Raw genomic sequence first — 12,219 nt, 5'->3', positions numbered from 1 at the left:
GCCTTCTCGGTGGTGGCTCCCCAGCTTTGGAACTCCGTCCCAGTTTACCTGTCCGAACGGATTCTCCCCTATGAACCATCAAGGTTATTAAGATATTCGGGGGGGGGGGTGGCTGCTCTCAGTCCCATCACCCTCGCAATCACGGTTGGTGGGGACGAGGGACAGGGCCTTCTCGGTGGTGGCTCCCCGGCTTTGGAACTCCCTCCCACTAGAGATTAGATCTGCTCCCTCCCTCCTTCCTGACTTTCAGGAAATTACTAAAGACCTGAAATGGATCTAGGCCAGGCATGGGCACACTTGGGCCCTCCCTCTCTCCCTCCCTCCAGGTGTTTTGGACTCCCACCATTCCTCACAAGCGCAGGGCCCTTGCTTTTCTTCTCTCATTATTTATTTATTTATTTATTTATTTATTTATTAATGCGCTTGTATACCGCTAATATCTCAGCCTAAATCGGCGACTCATTGCGGTTTACAACACTTAAAAAACAACAGTATTCAGTTTAAAAGCATAAAACACATATACAGTACAAATTATTGGGCCACCAATAACCATCCAATGCATCTCGTAACTGGAGTCGCAATCCAAATTCATCATCCATGATTACCAGTCCTTTAGTCATCATAATTCGTTGCAACGGATTAACCGAATGCTTGTTTAAACATCCATGTCTTCAATCTTTTCCGAAACACCATCAGCGAGGGGGCTGATCTTACCTCTATGGGGAGGGTGTTCCAAAGCCGGGGGGCCACCACAGAAAAGGCCCTGTCTCTCGTTCCCGCCAGCCGCACTTGTGAAGCCGGCGGGATAGAGAGCAGGGACTCCTCAGAAGATCTTAGGGTCCTGGTGGGCTCATAGGTTGAGATACGTTCGGATAGATAAGTTGGGCCAGAACCGTTTAGGGCTTTAAAGGCCAACGCCAGCACTTTGAATTGAGCCCGGTAGCAGATCGGCAGCCAGTGGAGCTGGTGCAGCAGAGGAGTTGGATGCTCCCTGCGCCCCGCTCCTGTTAGTATCATGGCTGCCAAACGTTGGACTAATTGGAGCTTCCGGGCTGTCTTCAAAGGCAACCCCACGTAGAGAGCGTTGCAGTAGTCAAGACGGGATGTAACCAGAGCGTGGACTACCGTGGCCAAGTCAGACTTCCCAAGGTACGGGCGCAGTTGGCGCACAAGTTTTAACTGTGCGAATGCTCCCCTGGTCACCGCCGAAACATCATCCTTTCCACTTAAGCAGAAGAGGAAAGGGCTTGAGCTGTGAGGAATTGTGGGACTTGCAGTCCAAAATACTTGGAGGTGAGGGAGATGTAGTTTTAAAAGGGAATTTTCAGGGATGTCCCCAATGCCCATATGTCCTGATTTACTGCCACTGGCCTTTGTTTACAGATAATGCTGATGGTTTGAGAAAATGTTGCTGCCAGGAAGAAGTTACTTTTCAAGGGTGAAAGTACATCCGGGCAAAAGCAGGGAGCTGGTGCCCAGTTAGGACTCCCCAAGTTTCCCAGTCGTCTTGGAGCCATCTTGGAAAATACATGGAGACATAGATATTTTGACATGCACACACACCTATCTGTGTGTCACCTATCTGTCTCCGCTCCAGGAGGACTTGAGCGTGCCAGGGTGTCCAGTGCAGAGGAAAGGCCCTCCTTTGACCCAGCAAGGGACAACAATGGTGGGAGGTTTCAGAAACTTAAAAATCCCAGACTTTTCTTGGAAGCAGAGCAGTTTACTGTAAAAGCCTGTGCAGGAAGTGGAAACTCAATGCAGGAAGCAAGGCCAAGATAAAAATGGGAGTGGAGCCGCAGTGCATAAAAGGTCTCGATGTTGGAAACAGACAAGTGGTGAGCTTCTCCAAGGGCTCCTCTGTCAACAAGGACACCTCCAATAATACCTGGCATCTGAAACCCCTGTCAGAACTGACAGACACAATAGGAAATATTACATGGTTACAATATTATCAGATAAAGGATATCTTCAAGATAGATCAAAAATTAGGATTTGAGGACAAAGAGACTCCGTGGGATAAAATACTAAAACTGGAGAAAAAAACGATTTCCAAAATCTACAGTCAACTTTTAGACTGGGAAACCGAAACAGAAGAGATAAAAAACTGTATGACCCTGTGGGCCAAAAATATAGGGAGAGAAATAAAGCTCCAGGAATGGCAAGTTGTCTGGAAAAAAAAAAGCTAAAATACACATATTCAACATCTTTAAAGGAGAACTGGCTAAAAACATTCCATAGGTGGTATATAACGCCACAGAAACTAAGCCTAATGTATAAAAACCTTAGGAACACTTGCTGGAAGTGCAAAACATCAGTAGGGAGCTATTTCCACCTATGGTGGTCATGCCCGGTCGCAACGGAATACTGGAAAGAAATAAAGGAAGAGATCCAGAAAATCCTCAAAAATAAAAACATCCCCTTCAAACCGGAGATTTTCCTACTAGGACTCATGGAAAGATATTTGAGCCTGGAAAGAAACGAGGATGTGTTACTAACCTGCATGACAACAGCGGCAAGAATCACATTCGCCAAACTCTGGAAACAAGAACAGAAACCTTCAATCGAACAATGGCTAGACAAACTCAATGACATAAAAGATATGGACTCATTAACATACCATCTGAAAAAAAGCTCGGGAAAACCGATAAAGAAAACGGATTGGACCCCTGTAGTAGACTATGAGAAAAGGAATGATGAAGAAAGGAAAAAGAAAACTGCTCTAGGTCTAAAAGGTGGAGACTAGACGGATATGGAAAACAAACTCAGGGTCAGAAATAAAATAAGGAAACCCCAACCTCAAACAAAGAGGTAACCAGGGGGTACCCGAAAACAACAACATAGGAAGACCGAAGGGAAACATAGTCGGAAGTCAAACTTTTAACCAGTCGTCTTTACGTATTGTTAGTACTGTAGTAGTGTATGTCTGTACGACTAGTATCGTTGTGTATGTATTGCATGTATGGTCAGTCTTATGTATGTACCTACCCGATGGTAGTGAACTTGTTTGTCTATTTGTTTCAATGTCTTTTATTATTGGAAAACTGAATAAAGATATTTATATATATAAAAAAAAATAAGGCCGCAGCACAGCCAGCCCTGTAGAGCAGTCCAGGTGCCAGTGTCCAACCAGCTGCTTTGTAGAGGGAACTAGGGCTACCTGCCTGCCTCCCACCTCCCCGACCCACCACAGCACCTGCTGACTTAGGTGGAAAGGGAGCCCAGTAGAGGCATTCTCTCCTGACGTTTCGCCTGCATCTATGGCAAGCATCCTCTTTCTCTCCCTGACGGCAGCCCAGCGAGTGCAGGCTGAAGCCGCGCAACGGCAGCAGGAGCTTCTGGAGCAGGAGTTGGCCTGGAAGAAGCAGTCCAGGTCTAGAATTGCCATTGCATCTAGCAACTGGGTGTTACTTCTGAGCTCCTTCCAGGCATTGCTGCAAAGCTTGGCTAGAAGTGATGTTGTGACGGCGCATGTGGCGCCTCATATACTTAGAACTGTTAGTTGCAGGATTTTAAACTGCCATTTTATTTCTGTTTACCTTGTACATGTATAGTTAAATTTCATTGGTTACTATAGCTGTCAATTTATTGTTGTTGTGCACCAATTGGCTTGTTTCCCTAGTTCTGTTGTTTAAGCTCCGCCCCTTCCAAGGGAGAAAGGGAAGGTTTCTCCCTCACCCTTTTTACCTCAGTAAAAGACTCATTGGATGGACGTGTCCAAAAGTTTGGCCCAAAAGCCCCTGGTCAAGGCATTTTTTACAATCAGTTCTTAAGTTTTACCCCTGAGTCTTATTCTTTATGTTCAAACCCCCTGAACGAACATGTGAAGACTTCAGGCGCCCTCACACCAGTTCTTTGGCACCATAGGAAGGTCTTGTCCTTCAATTTAGGCCACTGAACTGGGGTTGTGGTTTGCTCCGGCATCCATAGCCATTGAGAGAGAGGGAACAGGAAAAGCTTCTCAGCTTATTACTCCTGGGACCCTGGACTTAGAGTTTACAAAGTATCTTTCCTCAGTTGAAACATAAAGTTTGTGTCAAAGAAAGAGAACTGTTAAAAATAAACATCATTTCGAGTTAACTGTTGTGTTCTGGTCCTTGGGAGTTCCAGTTTCCCTAAAGGAGGGCAAGAAAGCAATCCCCTGGGGAAAGCAGTCACGTCCATGCCTCTTTCTCTATAGCCCCAGGCGCGACGGCACAGATGTCAAACACAAATTTAGGAGGCCTTGCCGAAGCAGAGACCAGCCAAACCCAAAAAGAGGATCCTGACACCTGGCGAGTCAATCAGCACCCAGAAAGAATTTTTCCCTGTTCTCTGAAATAAATCTCACCAAGTTGAAGGAAAGTCACCGAGATGTTTTATTTCATTCCAGTTGGAACAGATGACGACTGCAATCATTTTCCCAGGAGCCGACATGACTCGTTGGGGAAAATAATACAGTTTTGATAAGAAATACAGAGCTGTCGAATTAAAATTTCCCACTCCTGCCCCTCTAGCCGGCTTCGCGCTGATTCGTTGGCGTCATCAGCTGGCTTTGAGGTGTGGTCAGCTTGGCTGTGCCTTGTCCAAACAGGGCTGGACTAAAGTTATTGTTATTGCTCAGGGGACTAGACCAGTGTCTCTCAACCTTCCTAATGCCACGACCCCTTAATACAGTTCCTCATGTTGTGGTGACCCCCCAACCATAGAATTATTTTTGTTGCTTCTTCATAACTGTAATTTTGTTACTGTTATGAATCGTAATGTAAATATCAGATATGCAAGATGTATTTTCATTCATTGGACCAAATTGGGCACAAATACCCAAAACACCCCCAATTTGAATACTGGTGGGGCCTGGGGGTGTGTGTGATTTTTTTCATTTGGAAGTTGTAGTTGCTGGAATTTATAGTTAACCTACAATCAAAGAGCATTCTGAACTCCACCAGTGATGGAATTGAACCAAACTTGCCACACACAACTCCCATGACCAACAGAAAATATTGGAAGGGCTTAACGGGCATTGACATGAGTTTTGGAGTTGTAGTTCATCTACATCCAGAGAGCACTGTGGATTCAAAGAAGGATGGATCTGGACCAAACTTGGCACAAATACTCAATATGGCCAAATGTGAACACTGGTGGGGTTTGGGGAAAATAGACCTTGACATTTGCAAGTTGTAGTTGCTTTGATTGTAGTTCACCTACAATCAAAGAGCCCCTTGAACCCCACCAATGATAGAATTGGGCCACACTTCCCACACTGAACCCCCATGACCAACAGAAAATACCGTGTTTTCTGATGGTCTTTGGTGACCCCTCTCACACCCCCTCATGACCCCCCCAGGGGTCCCGACCCCCAGGTTGAGAAACATTGGACTAGATCCTTTGTTTCCTTCCATTCTGAGTATGGGATTCATTGAGAAGTTCGTAAGAGTTCTTGGAAAGCATATTGGAGTCAATGGGAAGGCTGAGAAGCCAGAGTCCATTCATAGTCCTGGGATATGGAGTCCATTGAAGAAGTTGGTTTCGGCTGGTTAGGATTGACACAATGGGGAGGCTTTAGCGAAGTTTCCCAATCATGCCAATCCCCCAAAGTCCATCAATATCCACGAAAGTCTGTGAAAGTTATTAAAAAGAGTCCATAAGAGTTCATAGTTCATAGGGGTTCTGACAAAGAGTCCGTGGAGATTTCCAAAGATTCCAAAAGTCTAAAAAAATTGGTTAAAAGTTCCCAAAATTTTATGAAAGTCCTTAAAAGTTCATGAAAGTTGAAGAAAGTTCACAAAAGTTCTTGAGAAGTCCATAAAGGTTCATAGGAGCTCCCAAAAGTGCATTTATTTATTATTTATGGCATTTATATCCACCCTTCTCACCCCAAAGGGGACTCAGAGCGCCTTACAAGATATATTTTTCATACAATATATTAGATTATTAGCATAGTACAATATCAGTATTATATATTACTATATTGCACTATACTATTATACTGTAATATCATTAGAAATATTATATGTAATGCATGGGTAGCTTGTGGGGCTAACAGGAATGCTGAGGTGCCGGTGTCCATTCATAAAAGGAAAAGAAGCCTACAGATCCAATTCATAAAGGCCAGCACAGCCTGCCAGGGGTCCGGGGGTCCCAAGGGGTGACTGCAGGGGGTTCTCCCGGTTTCAGCAGGCTTCCAGGTTCACCTGAAATGGAGGCACGGACATCATTGCAGCGTAGAGCCATGAAAAGAAGCTTTCTGGTCCCCACATGAGGTTTTGAGGCAAAAAATGGATTTCCCGGGGCGCGGGGGTCCGTTCAGCAAAAAGTGAGATAGCAGTTAGTCTTGAATTAATCCCAGGAAAAGATTGGCACTGGTTTGGAGTCGATCGGTTGACCTGTGGATACGGGGACCCAGTAGGTCCCCATATCCACGGTTCAAAGCAACGCAGTCTCGGCTTCCCCGGAAGAGCCAGCCGTGATCTGCGGCTCGGAAAAGGAAGGGTTCATGCATGAGAGTGTTAGAGGCAGTAAAGGATACAATGTACCTCCATGGAGAGGCAAAGTTGCAAGCAAAGGATACTTTTCCTGGGGGATTGTTACATTGACAGGGGAAGCTCAGTAAACAGGAAAAAGGAGAAAGATCCCTGTGTTGAAGCTGCTGCTGGAGTCACAGTCCCTTGGCTTTCATCAAGTCCATGGTCCCAGGAACTGCGGAACTCTCTGCTGCGTGGTCAGATCAGCTGGAAGGCCTTCGAGCTCGTCCTCACTTTTATCCGACCTTTCAATTTGTTCCACTCCGAATTGACGGGCTATTTCCCCAGAAGACCAAGCCTTCTAGCGGGAGAGCCTTTGCCTGAGATGGAGGGTCTGCAGGCGCCCCCTGAGGTCCCGGGGGCAACCCACCACCTTGGAGACCACAGGAAAGGAGATTCCACCTGGACATGAGGGAAAACTTCCTAACATAGAATCATAGAATCAAAGAGTTGGAAAAGACCTGAAGGGCCATCATCCAGTCCAACCCCATTCTGCCAAGAAGCAGGAATATTGCATTCAAAGCACCCCTGACAGAGGGCCATCCAGCCTCTGTTTAAAAGCTTCCAAAGAAGGGGCCTCTACCACACTCTGGGACAGAGAGTTCCACTGCTGAACGGCTCTCACAGTCAGGAAGTTCTTCCTCATGTTCAGATGGAATCTCCTCTCTTGTAGTTTGAAGCCATTGTTCCATTGCGTCCTAGTCTCCAGGGAAGCAGAAAGGAAGCTTGCTCCCTCCTCCTCCCTGTGACTTCCTCTCACATATTTATACATGGCCCTCATCATATCTCCTCTCAGCCTTCTCTTCTTCAGGCTAAACATGCCCAGCTCCTTAAGCCGCTCCTCATAGGGCTTGTTCTCCAGACCCTTGATCATTTTAGTCGCCTTCCTCTGGACACATTCCAGCTTGTCAATATCTCTCTTGAACTGTGATGCCCAGAATTGGACACAATATTCCAGGTAAAGTGGTCTAACCAAAGCGGAATAGAGCTTGGGGAGCATGACTTCCCTGGATCTAGACACTAGGCTCCTATTGATGCAGGCCAAAATCCCTCTGGCTTTTTTTGCCACCACATCACATTCCTGGCTCATGTTTAACTTGCTGTCCACGAGGACCCCAAGATCTTTCTCACACGTACTGCTCTCGAGCCAGGCCTCATCGTCCCCTATTCTGTTTATTTGCATTTCGTTTTTTTCTGCCTAAGTGGAGTATCTTGCTTTTGTCCCTGTTGAACTTCATTTTGTTCGTTTTGGCTCATCCTCTCTCTAATTTGTGAAGATCGTTTTGAATTCTGCTCCCATCCTCTGGAGTTTTGGCTCTCCCTTCCAATTTGGTCCCATCTGCAAACTTGATGATCCTGCCTTCTAGCCCTAAGTCATTAATGAAGATCCTGAACAGGACCGGGCCCAGGACGGAACCCTCCTGATGGCACTCCACTTGTCACTTCTTTCCAGGATGAAGAGGACGCCTTGGGGAGAATCACACTCTGGGTTTTTCCATTTAACCAATTCCAGATCCACCTCACCGTAGTTTTGCCTCGCCCACATTGGACTCGTTTCCTTGCCAGAAGGTCATGGGGGACCTTGTCAAAGAAGACCTTCCTGAAATCCAGACACGCTCCATCCATGGCATCATTCCCCGCATCTACCCAGCTTGTAACTCTATTGAAAAAAGAGATCAGATGAGTCTGGCATGACTTGTTTTTGATAAATCCATGTTGACTATTAGTAATGACTGCATTGGTTTCTAAGTGTTTGCAGACCACTTCCTTAATAATCTTTTCCAGAATCTTGCCCGGTATCGACATGAGGCTGACTGGACGGTAGTTGTTTGGGTCATCCTTTTTTCCCTTCTTGAATATTGGGACTAACGGTGTGAGCTGTTCAGCAGTGGAACTCTCTGCTGCCCCAGAGGGAGTGTGGTGGAGGTAGGCTCCTCTTTGGCGGCTTTGAAGCAGAGACTGGGTGGCCATCTGTTGAGGGTGATTTTCTTGCTTCTTGGCAGACAGGAGTTGGACTGGATGATGGCCCAGGAGGGCTCTTCCAACTCGAGGGTTCTAGGGTTCTATGTGTGATCCAATACAACAGCCAGCATTGTGCGCTATGCTCCTCTGCTGCTGAGTCTGCATGCCCAGCGTGGAGCACATCTCATCATGCTAACAGTAGATGTGGCTCTTAATGAGATATACCGCATAATCACAGTTTGCCTGTGCCCTACACCACTGGAGAAATTACACTGCTTAGCCGGTATTGCATCACCTGGCATCCGCTGGGGAGTAGCAGCCAATAGTGAAAGGACCAAGGCAGAGACATCTCCAGCTCATCCCCTGTTTGGGTATCAGCCAGCACGCCAACTACTTAAATCAAGAAATAGTTTTCTAAGATCTACAGAGACACTCGCTGGAACACCTCAGCAAGCGAGAGTCCAAAAGTGGCAGGCTCAAACCCAATGAGAGACTCCCCCCTGGGCACACAGAAGACTGGGCGACTTGGAAGACGCTGAACAGACTGCGCTCTGGCACCACGAGATGCAGAGCCAACCTTCAGAAATGGGGCCACAAAGTGGAATCCTCGATATGTGAGTGTGGAGGAGAGCACACCACAGACCACCTGGTGCAATGCAACCATACACAATGGAGGACCTCCTTGCCACAACACCAGAGGCACTCCAAGTGGCCAGGTACTGGTCAAAGGACATTTCATCAACTACCAAACTCACACATTTTGTATTTTCACAAAGTGGAATCCATAACATGCGAGTGCGGAGAGGAGCAAACCACTGACCACCTGCTGCAATGCACCCTGAGCCCTGCCACATGCACAAGGGAGGACCTTCTTGCAGCAACACCAGAGGCATTCCAAGGGGACAGATATTGGTCAAAGGACATCTAATCAACTACCAAGCTTGTAAATTATGTGTTTTGTCTGTTTGTTTGTTCGTTTTTGTTAAAAATGTAATACAAATGTCTGATTGCTGATGACACGATAAATAAATAAATTGTGGTCTTGTTTGCTGTGTACTCCTCTTGTTGTGTATCAAATCAATAAGAGTAGTAAGAACAATAACAACAATAACAAGAATGTATTTATTTATTTACTTTATTTATATACCGCTTTTCTCAGGCCTCAGGCGACTCAAAGCGATGAACAACATCAGTACAAAATATCATGAGACAAGTATAGGGCAATTAAAATCAATTATCACATAAATCATTAACATCAGTATAACAATAATTAGCACCTCAACAGTAAAATCAGAATCCAGTCCCGTCATCCATTATTCCGTATTCCTATGTTCAATTACACTGTTTAATCAAATGCTTGTTTGAACAGTCAGGTCTTCACTTTCCTCCAAAACACCAGCAGGGAGGGGGCCAATCTGATATCTGCAGGCAGGGTGTTCCACAGCCGAGGGGCCACCACTGAGAAGGCCCTGTCTCTCGTCCCCGCCAAGCGCACCTGTGATGCAGGTGGGACCGAGAGCAGGGCCTCCCCAGATGATCTTAGTGTCCTGGTCGGTTCATAGAAGGAGATGCATTCGGAGAGGTAAGTAGGGCCAGAACCATTTAGGGCTTTATAGGCTAACGCCAGCACTTTGAATTGTGCCCGGTAGCAGACTGGCAGCCAGTGGAGCTGGCGCAACAGAGGAGTGGTGTGCTCCCTGAGTGCCGCTCCTGTTAGCAACCTGGCTGCCGAGCGCTGGACCATTTGAAGCTTCTGGGCAGTCTTCAAAGGCAACCCCACGTAGAGAGCGTTGCAGTAGTCTATGCGGGATGTAACCAGAGAGTGGACTACCGTGGCCAAGTCAGACTTCCCAAGAAGAAGGTCCCGAAAGGTTCCCGGACTATTTCTTTAAATACAAAGGTGGAGACTAAACGAGTTTCAGAAAAACATCTACTTCTGCTTCATTGACTCTTCTAAAGCCTTTGACCGTGTGGATCATCATAAATGGTGGCAAGTCCTTGGTGGGATGGGCATCCCAAGCCCCCTTCCCTCTCTCCTGAGGAATCTGTCCAAGGACCAAGGAGCCACAGTCAGGACTGACCACGGAACAGGAGACGGGTTCCAGATTGGGAAAGGCGTCCGGCAAGGCTGCATCCTCTCACCAAACCTCTTTAACGTGTATGCAGAACACATCATGCGAGGATGTGCGGGGCTGGATGAATGCAAAGCTGGGGTGGAAATGGCTGGAAGAAACATTGACACCCTCAGATATGCAGATGACACCACTCTGATGGCCGAAAGCGAGGAGGAGCTGAGGAGCCTTCTAACCAAGGTGGAAGAAGAAAGCGCAAAAGCCGGGTTGCAGCTAAACGTCAAAAAAACCAAGATTATGGCAACAAGAATGATTGACAACTGGAAAATAGAGGGAGAAAACGTGGAGGCCGTGACAGGGTTTGTATTTCTAGGTGCAAAGATGAGTGCAGACGCAGACTGTGGCCAGGAAATCAGGAGACGCTTCCTTCTTAGGAGGAGAGCAAGGTCCAGTCTCGATGAAATAGTCAAGAGTAGAGACATCAGACTGGCAACCAAGATCCATTGCCTAGTCCAAGCCATGGTCTTCCCTGTAGTCACATCTACGGATGTGAGAGCTGGACCTTAGGGAAGGCTGAGCCAAGGAAGAGAGATGCTTTTGAACTGTGGTGCTGGAGGAAAGTGCTGAGAGTGCCTTGGACTGCGAGAAGATCCAACCAGTCCATCCTCCAGGAAAGAAAGCCCGACTAAAGCTCATTGGAGGGAAGGAGACGAGAGGGAAAGTTGAAGTCCTTTGGCCACATCATGAGGATGTGGCTTTCTCTATCTATCTATCTTCTCTAGCCAAGCCTAGAGAAGGGAATGATGCTGGGGAAAGTGGAAGGTAAAAGAAAGAGGGGCCGACCAAGGGCAAGGTAGATGGATGGCATCCTTGAAGGGACTGGACTGACCTTGAGGGAGCTGGGGGTGGTGACGGCCGACAGGGAGCTCTGGCGTGGGCTGGTCCATGAGGTAGCTAGAGAAGACAATGAAGCTGGGGAAAGTGGAAGGCAAAAGGAAGAGGGGCCGACCAAGGGCAAGATGGATGGATGGCATCCTTGAAGTGACTGGACTGACCTTGAAGGAGCTGGGGGTGGTGACGGCCGACAGGGAGCTCTGGCGTGGGCTGGTCCATGAGGTAGCTAGAGAAGACAATGATGCTGGGGAAAGTGGAAGGCAAAAGGAAGAGGGGCCGACCAAGGGCAAGATGGATGGATGGCATCCTTGAAGTGACTGGACTGACCTTGAGGGAGCTGGGGGTGGTGACGGCCGACAGGGAGCTCTGGCGTGGGCTGGTCCATAGGTCACGAAGAGTCGGAGACGACTGAACGAATGAACAACAACAAAGGCTAAAGCCTGGCAGCCAGTGGAGTTGGCGCAACAGAGGAGTTGTGTGCTCCCTGAGTGCCGCTCCTGTTAGCAACCTGGCTGCCGAACGCTGGACCATTTGAAGCTTCCGAGCAGTCTTCAAAGGCAGCCCCACGTAGAGAGCGTTGCAGTAGTCTATGCGGGATGTAACCAGAGCGTGGACCACCGTGGCCAAGTCAGGCTTCCCAAGAAGAAGGTCCCAAAAGGTTCCCGGCCTATTTCTTTAAATACAGGTGGAGACCAAGCTCGCCCCGCCCTCGACGAAGGGGCGGGGCTTCCAGGTCCGAGTCCCCGCCCCTCCCTCCCTCCCTCCCTTCCAGGCGGCGGAGGGAAAGC

This window comes from Anolis sagrei, chromosome X, assembly GCF_037176765.1.
Source record: "Anolis sagrei isolate rAnoSag1 chromosome X, rAnoSag1.mat, whole genome shotgun sequence".
In the NCBI taxonomy this organism is placed as follows: Eukaryota; Metazoa; Chordata; class Lepidosauria; order Squamata; family Dactyloidae; genus Anolis; species Anolis sagrei.
The sequence above is the reverse complement of the archived record's forward strand: the minus strand, read 5'-3'. Positions refer to the sequence as shown.